The sequence below is a fragment of the Lygodium microphyllum genome, chromosome 14 (genome assembly GCF_053477565.2).
Source record: "Lygodium microphyllum isolate KBCC chromosome 14, Lygodium_microphyllum_v1.1.10, whole genome shotgun sequence".
Classification (NCBI taxonomy): Eukaryota; Viridiplantae; Streptophyta; class Polypodiopsida; order Schizaeales; family Lygodiaceae; genus Lygodium; species Lygodium microphyllum.
This window is the reverse complement of record NC_141148.1, coordinates 46,063,932-46,073,309: the sequence shown is the minus strand read 5'-3', so window position 1 is coordinate 46,073,309 and position 9,378 is coordinate 46,063,932. Positions and strand designations below refer to the sequence as shown.

General features: G+C 39.7%; 1 long non-coding RNA gene across 1 annotated transcript; it reads right to left on the bottom strand.

The window, feature by feature from the left end:
• Positions 1-8,330: 8,330 nt before the first annotated feature.
• On the bottom strand, positions 8,331-9,048 carry LOC148025563 (uncharacterized). The gene is made up of 3 exons (XR_015693035.1): positions 8,905-9,048; positions 8,676-8,795; positions 8,331-8,390 (listed from the first exon to the last, which is right to left on the bottom strand). It is a non-coding gene; the product is annotated as an uncharacterized LOC148025563 (long non-coding RNA).
• Between the last annotated feature and the right edge of the window lie 330 nt (positions 9,049-9,378).

The window sequence follows — 9,378 nt, the reverse complement described above, 5'->3', positions numbered from 1 at the left end:
GTATGCTCTATCAACAATTGGATACAGGTTTTAAGCAAGTCTTCAATACTAAGTGAGTAACGCCTCTGCCAAAACCATTTCATGTGAAGAAGGCTCGAAAACAACTAAATGAGAAAGTTTTAGAACTAATTGGTGAGCCTACGCATCTGGAACACACACACATATTGAAGTATGGTTCCAAAGAAGTTGCCTTTATATTGAATGCATCCAACAACTTTGTATTGGATATATGTAGGGTTCAGATTGCTATGGTCAAGTTCTACAATATGTCTATGGAAGAATGTAGAGGCAAGCTTAAGTTTGTCCTCAAACTTGATGAGAGTGAGATTATCAAGGGGCAAAAACTTGAGCGTGTGAGTATAACACTTATGAATCGAGCATTGGATCCCAACATCGATGAAAAACATCCTTTATACTTCAATGTACAATCGGAGAATGAAATATGGTGGCTTGCAGCATTTGAAGTACCAAAGGAGGATCATGAAGAACTTAAAGTTTTTTTTAACCTCACTAATATACCCAGTGTTATTCAATAGCAAAATAATGGAGCAGTTTTACACGTTGAGGGGTTTGGGAACTATCAAGTTGAATGGCATCTTGCAGGTGATTTAAAAACATTGAAGTGTATGTTTGGTTTATCAAATGCAGCAAATGCAAAATTTCCGTGCATATACTGCATGCAAACTAGGAAGAAAGGGAAAGATGGAAAGAAAGAATGGCTTGCCAAGGCAGGACAACAGGGTGCTCCGACACGTGATCAGAAAGTCATGAGAAATGGAATGCTAATTCCAGTGGATCCAAACTGGCGCCCTATTTTGGAAATACCACTAGCAAGGGTTTACTTTTGCACATTGCATTGTTTGGTTAGAATAATTGAGAAGCTAGTATATGAATATATATGCTTTGCATACAAGATGCAGCCCGTGTCAGAATCTGATGCTACATGCAAGAAGGTAGAGCAAGTCCTCTTTGAAGTTGGATTGCACGGAGGCCAAGTAGAAATAAAAAAGGACGATAAAAAATCGGGGAAGAGTGGAAATGTTCCTTGTAAACCATGCTTTGGCGGACCCAAGGCTAGGAAGTTTTTATCTCCACCTCGAGATGAGGAAGGCAATATACTAGTAAAACAACCAGAGAAGTACGAAGCATGGAAAAAGTTGCACCTTGCTGTTTCAGATTTGAGCAATGGGGGACGAACGAGGATTGCGAAGGTAGAAGTGTGGATACATCTAGATAGATTAGCAGCTCTCTTACCGAAGTTGAGGTTTATGGATGGTGATGCCAATGCATTTAAAGAGACAGCTGCTAAATTTCATAAGTCCATGGTGGAGGCATGGACTACAAATAGCATAACACACTACATGGTCAGTATTATCACCATTGCAAAAAAAAATCATCATTTCGAATAACTTTGTGATTCTAATCTCTTTTCTTGTGCAGCATATACTTGAAGCACATGGTCCATACTTTGCAGATCAAGGAAGTTTGGCAATATGGTCAACTCAAGGCATGGAAAGATCTCATTGGCAAGCTCGCTGTGCTTTTCAAAAGGCAACTGATCATGGAGGTGGCATCAATGATTCCAATTCTATGAGGCAATTATTCCAATGGTGGTATAGGAGACTAGAGATACGATACGAGGAAAAAGAAAAGAAGTCCAAAACATCTCAAGCAAAATCTATAAGTAGGGCAATGTATGAAGTGAGAAAAGCAAGATATGAAAACAGCACAGCTAGACAACGGCACGCAGAATGGTTGGCAACCCAAGAGAGAGATGGCAAAAAATGGAGACCTAGATAAAGATAATAATTTTGATGCATTTAGAGTCCACAAGAGAGCACAAGTCCCAAGGATATGACACATCAATACTCATATCTCTAACATGAGATGTCTTATAAATTTTCTTTAAAATTTCAAATGTTTGTCACTATGTTTTTCAAAGTCGATTTCGAACTTTGTTTTTTAATTATGAAAAGTCGATTTTGAAATCCTAAGACAAAGATATGAAAATTCCAAACATTGGAACATTCACTGGCCTAGAGAGAGAGGGGGGGCATGAGGGGGGTGTTAGGAGATAGAGAGGGGTAGAGATGGGATGGAGAAATGAAATGAAATGATAAATTTAAAATTCATTTACACCACAGTAAGTTTGAAAGTTTCGTATTTAAGTCGTCTCTCCTTTCATTTTTTCCCATTGCTCTCCACTCTATCCTCCACCTTTCTATCCTTCATCATCATAGCCATGGCACGTTCCAAGCTTCCTATCAAAAAGGCGCCTGCGAGAGCAAGAGCTCAACACTCTTCTGAATCTAGTGAGCGTACTATGAGTGACAAAGATCCCCTGGTGACTGATAACGGTGGCCCTACTGCAGCCAATAATGGTGGCGCTACTGTGGCCAACAATGGTGGCCCTAGTGTGGTCGATAATGATGGTTCGCCATTGTCTAGAAATGGTGGTCCACATGCTCCAACTGCTCCACCTCCCACTACTGCTCCAGCTTGTAATACAAGCCCTCCAACACATAAAAAGCAACGATGGAGACCAGGCACAGCTGCGCTACGCGAGATAAGGAAATTCCAGAAGAGTACCGACTTGATTATTCCTAAGGCACCATTGTCCAGGTTGGTGCGAGAAATATTGGAAGATCTACAGTCAGGGCATCATCACAAGTTCTTTTCGAGGAACCATGCAAGGAATGTGGGGCGATGGTCAAGCCAAGCCTTGCTTGCTCTCCAAGAAGCAGCTGAAAGCTACTTGATTGATCTAATGAGTGATGGTCAACTTTTAGCCATTCATGCCTGACGTATCACTATTAAGCCCATAGATCTGGTTCTTGTTCGCAGGATCCGCAATAACAAGGATGCATTTAATCTTAATGTCAACAATATGCTTTGAGAAGCTACCTTGTAATTGGATCTATGTTTTTAGCTCAGGTTTGATTGTAGATTGTAAGGAGCTTAGTTTTGGGTTATCTTTCCAGTAGACCTTCAAGTATTTGATAGTAATGGCCTGCAAAATGGAGCTAAATTTTCCCTAGCTCTAGTTGTACTTGGTGCGATGCACTATCTACCGTGTATTTCATAGTTTCGCAATGCTAAATCCAATATGTGATATTCTATTTTGACCATGTTTCGCATTTTGTGAATTTTCAAGTTTCCAATTTTGTAAGTAGTTTTGTTGAGGATAAATTCAATGTGCAACCACATACACGTCGGTGATCGGTTGTACATGGGCCGATGTACTATATCCTTACTATATTTAGTGGTTTGGCAACAGTATATCCGATATGCGATATTCCATTTTACCCATGATTTATTTTTTGTCAATTTTTAAGTTTCCAATGTTTCGGATTGTGATGTTGACAATACATTTAATCTGCAGTTGCGCACACTCATTATCAGTACATTTAATCTACAATTGCGAGGTTGACAATACATTATCAGTGCAGTATAATGCAGTTAATGCATTTTCAAAAAAAGATTGAACCGTTAAATTTATAAATCAGAATCTAGTGAAACTTCACCCTCATGCTGGGCATAGAAAAACTCATTTATATTAAAAATTTGGCCCCATCAAAAGCCTCTGGGTCACCTGTCCGGAGGCTCGTATCTGGGGCCCTGAATTTGGGGGCTTCTATTGGGGCCAATTTTTTTTTGAGTGGTTGATGTGTCCTTGAGGAGCCTACAGGTAAAATTTCATGTGAATCGGAGCACTGGTGATATTTTTCCAAAGCGTGGATTCATTAATTAAAATTTTAGGGTTTTTGAAAAGTTTGGCTATAAGTTTAAAGTTTCACCTCATTTTACACATTTCACTTTTGAGTTCTGAGTTCTCTCTCCTAGAAGACATGGTACGCACCAAGCAAACGGCCCAGAGATACCCCCTGGAAATTCCATACTGCAGCCATGTCCTCCAGTTCCACCACCACCACCACGATGCCAGCATCGCAAGCGTCGATGGAAGCCAGGCATAGTGGCTCTTCGCGAGATCCGCCACTACCAGAAAACCACTCACCTCTTGATACCGAAGGCTCCATTCCAGAAGTTGGTGCGGGAGATCATGGAGGGCATACTGATCAGGAACAACAGGACCCAGTTTCCAGATACATCACGCGCGAAACAACTGGATCGCTGGACTACCCAGGCCCTCCTCACACTACAAGAAGCTGCTGAAGCCTACCTCATTGACTTATTTGGAGACTCAGTCTATGCAACAGTGCATGCAAGGAGGGTCACCGTCACTGACAGGGATCTGCGGATAGTCAGGTTCTTTCGGCGATGGAAAGATAGTCCTCGCGGAGATCAGCAAGGATAGAGGTGTACAACTCAAAAGCACATGGAATGTAGCTTCTGAAGACATTTTGTAAAGCCTTGGTTGTAATGGACCCCATGTAAAATTGTTATTAATACAAATACAAAGTTTTTGGCACGTCTTATTTTTGTTTAGTCGCTTGATATTTATTTTATTTATGTCGTTGAGTTATCGTTACATGCGTTTGAACAAATACATGTTGCGCACGAATTCGATAAAGCACTGTGTATTAAATATAGGGTATGAATCGTGTTACGCATAAATTTGACAAATATACGTAACATTCAAGTAAAAAACAACAGTAAATGACACGTATCACAAACTACATTGCACGCGAATCCAACAAACATCGGTTTTCATTACTTGAAGAGAAGATTACAAAGTGCAGTACATCAGTGATGCAATATCAGTATAGGCAATAAGTACATCTATTCTCTCCTAGGCTTCTTCGAGCTAGGCTCCCCATGGTCAGTGCTATTCTTGATCATAGGCAACAATACATTTTGCCCCAATAGTTCCTGTCTAATGACAGTGGGGTCTTCAACACCGGCAACCATGCCTCGGGCCACCATGGAGAAAAGTGGGCCAGACCTAGTACTCGTGAATAAGTAGAGTAGCTTCGAACGTCGAAGGAAGCACATCTGGGGGCCCGATCCCGACAAAAACACATGTGTGCGCTCCGGATGCCCTAGAGGCCCTACTGGTTAAGTTTCATATGAAACCGAGAATATTACCTTCTCTGCATCATCTATCTGCCGTTGTAATGGAGCATCCAGGTCTGCTCCTGCCCCACTGGGCCGCCCTCGTCTCTCTCCTGGGTAGGCACTGCATAGTCGGGTCGAGGACCAAAAAGGCTTTCCTGCAACAGCTCGAACTCCTCATCAGAGATCTGATACTATGGCGCCGCATCCTCAATCTGCTCCTAGATGCTCACAATGGCAGAGATGTCATCGATGCTCGTGCCATCATAACGAGCCACCTCATCAACATGTGGTGGGGCATCCTGTAAATCAAAATCTATGAAATCACTAGGTGCATCACGCACCATGATACAGTATAGTTCTTCTTCCCTAAGCTCCAACAACTCTAGCACATCCTACATGAGTAGATATTCCACCCCCTCGATGGTCATAGCATGGAGAGAAGAGAGGGGTGGCTCTTCGCTCGTGGGCATCTCATCAGGGCAGGGAGGTGGGTGCACAATGGCAAAGCTCTGTGCTGCCTCAACACTCAGATCGAGAGTGATCTCCTCAGGCTCCCTCTCAAAGTACTCTAGTAGTGGCCGAGAGGGTGCGTCGATGTCCTCGTCACTGTCCTCTTGCACCTCAGTGCACATAACATATATGGCAAAGGCGGCATCCCTCTCAATGAGATCCATCGTGACGTGGTCCTGTGACGAGGTGGGCACTGCTCTAGCGCGGAGATGTTGCCCCACATGCACCAGGGCTCGACTTATCACCTTTGCATGGCTAGATCCGGCACACAAACTATACAAAAAATCCATGGGAACCCACCTGAGAGTGGAGTCGGGAATAGAGCAAGTGAGAGGGTTCACTGCATCACAAAATGATGCCAATATACTAGAGTCAGGGTCTATAGCGGAAAGCGAGCTCTCTAGACTCAAGGTCACACAAAACCTAGGGTATATCTGGTCCCCTATGTGTGCGTAGCATGTGGAGCTGATCCATGCGGCGAAAGCGGGAGTGGTAGCCATGGCACACAAAGAGAGAAGGAAGGAGAGCACAAGTGTAGGGAAGTGGAGAATGAAAGTGAAAATGAGTTTGGAGTTATAGCTTTTATGTGTCTAGGGTTTTAAATAAAGGTTCTTTATAAAGTTATTAACTCTAAAGTTTCAAATTAAAACTCTTACCTTAGTTTCTTTATTTCAGTACTTTAAAGTCACTGTTAAAATTACTCATACAGATAAACACTTTGTTCTACATTATTATATCCTCGAATATGTTTGGGTCGCTGAGTATATTCAAGTCTAACGAGAGAAAATATATAATTTTTTAAAAAAAATAAATCTAAAAGGTCTTGAAATTCCCTTTGGATCCAATTTAATATTAAAATTTAAGAAATGAGCAGCAGAGATGCGCTACAATATATCATTGTGCAAAGACAATATTCTCTAGATTATAGACCTCTAACCTGCAAATTAATTATGATTTTTAACTGCACGATTGAGTAATTATAGTATGTATTATCGCACGCTTGGATCACAGTAAACTAAAATTTAAAATACTCAGAAGTTCAAAAAAGGTATGTATTCGCTCTTTATAAAGTTTTTTTACAAGGATTCCACTATCTCAAGGATATGTGGAGAAGCACATTGTTTACATGTCATGGATTGCTCACTACGAGTCCTGACTTTTCTATTATCTAACTTGAAATAGAAGTCGTAGAGGGGCTCACTAGACATTAATTGGATTTCTTGTCTCAGAAAATAAATGGGCCAATGACTCTCTGCGCTGACTACGAAAGGATTATGACCACTCCACAAGATTACCACATCTACGAGCGCGGTATGTGTGTCATCTCGGATATCTTGATCCAAGCTGATCCACTCCCCTCGCAAAAGTCGCCATCTTCTATATCGAAAGCGAATGCACAGAGATTGTCTAGCAATGAAATACCTGTAATAAAAACAAAAATAATGGTAAGTGATCAATGCGACTAACATAACAATTCATCTAAGCGAGACCTATGTCAATTAAATCAAGGTATGCAAAGTAGTAAAAAAGTTTTACCTGAATGTAATATTAGATTGGTTGATCCTGCACTCAATCGTCTCATCAAAATGTGTTCTTTTGACTTGCCTTGAGACTCACCCAATAGTTGACTCATCCATTCCTCGGATGGACACTTGCATTGATAAGTAATCTTTGTTTTCTTCAAAACATCACATGAACCAAACAAATGTGCAAACAATGAGAATGGAATAAACCAACTAAGATGCACATCTTTGGAGCATGTGGTGGGTTTCATAGCACTATTGATGTTAGATTTTATCTTTGACTTGCAAGCTCCTGACAACTCCAAGCTACCAATGAACCATTCACCACTAGACAGTGGCAGCAATGGGACATGCTGCAATCTCTGGCTTTCTACCACATACAATGAATTATAAAAAAAGATATTTTGAGTGGCAAGTTGACTTGCAGAGGTATTATCATAGATTAAAGAACCTATCTCTTCATGCCAAACATGTATCTTGCCGCTTAAACATTTCACATTCTGCCATTCATGCAAAGTCGATGGATATAGAGCTGTCAATCAAACAAGACTGAATTAGAATACTGCAAAGACTTTTAAAAACAACTCTGATACAAAAGAATAATCAATGATAAAATTTAACAACTTACTGTTTTGTTTATAATTTGCAATGTTGTTCTCGTCGTGTACAGAGATTTGTTTATGCATATAAAGATGTTGAATCAACACTTCTGTTACTGCACTTGTGCCATTAAACACTTTTCTGAACTCTAGAATTCTACCTTTCCAATGTTTGCTAGGGTTTGCAACATCCTTGTGCTTGACCTTGAAACTCCCTCGAGTACTTGGGTGCATCAAAATCCAATCCAACTTATAATACTTATCACAAATCCAATTACCGCCATTATCTTTCCTGTTGAAGACCTCCACTGCAAGTATGCTACTAATATTTTTCCTCCGCGAAGACATCTGTAACAACCAAATACAAAAGTTACCTATCAACATGTGTATAATTTGCAAATGTTCTCTCCAAATGAAATGAAATTTAAATGGATCAATTTAAAAAAGAAACATTGTACCTGTAATTTCTTTCACAAAGATCCCTAGATATGTTGAACAAGAAGTTGACTTATAGCAAGACCATTGTTCCTTCACTGACAGATTCCTGCAGTACAAAAACAAAATAAATATTGGGTCAACGCATAAATATAACTTATATAGGCTTTGTCCAAATGCATTGAAATTTAACCATGGAATAGTAGTAAAAAATGGCAATATACTTGAGGCTTTCTCTGCAAAAAATCCCAAAGATGTTGTAGAAGTTGAGTTCTTAATAAATCATTGTTCTTCACCCTCGGAGATTCTTGGAGTAAAAAAACAAAGGAAAGCTCAGTATGCATGTAACTTGTATACATTTTGTCTAAACGAGATAAAATTTAACAGTGGAGCAACAAAAAAACAAGACAATATACCTGTAACTTTGTTTACAGAGAAACCCTAAGATGTTGAAGAAGAAGTTGAGTGTTCAAAATCCCAAAGATGTTGTAGAAGTTAAGTTCTTAATAAATCATTGTTCTTCACCCTCGGACATTTTGTCTAAACGAGATAAAATTTAACAGTGGAGCAACAAAAAAACAAGACAATATACCTGTAACTTTGTTTACAGAGAAACCCTAAGATGTTGAAGAAGAAGTTGAGTGTTCAAAATCCCAAAGATGTTGTAGAAGTTGAGTTCTTAATAAATCATTGTTCTTCACCCTCGGAGATTCTTGGAGTAAAAAAACAAAGGAAAGCTCAGTATGCATGTAACTTGTATACATTTTGTCTAAACGAGATAAAATTTAACAGTGGAGCAACAAAAAAACAAGACAATATACCTGTAACTTTGTTTACAGAGAAACCCTAAGATGTTGAAGAAGAAGTTGAGTGTTCAAAATATCACTATTCTTGACTGTAAGAGACTCCTAGAGCATCAAAACAAAAGAAATTACATGTCAGAGAATGCACATAACTTGCACAGGTTTTCTCCAAATGAGATAAAACTTTACCATAGACATCTATGGAAGAGAGAAATATACCTGTAGAGTTTTGTGAAGAGAATCTTAGGGCTTTGGTAAAACAAGCTCTGCTCTCTTAAAACACATGAAACTCTCTCTGTGCTTGTGCAAAGCAAATGAAATTTTACAGGGTTACAGACAGGGCAAGCAACAGTGAGGCTGTAAACTTTCGTCAGGAAAGAAGAAGCGGGGAAAGAGATATGACAAATTTGAGTTCCGCCTAAGAAAGAGGGGGAAACTGAAAAGGGGAGAAAAGAAAAGTCAAACATAAAAAATAAGAAAATGAAAATTTGA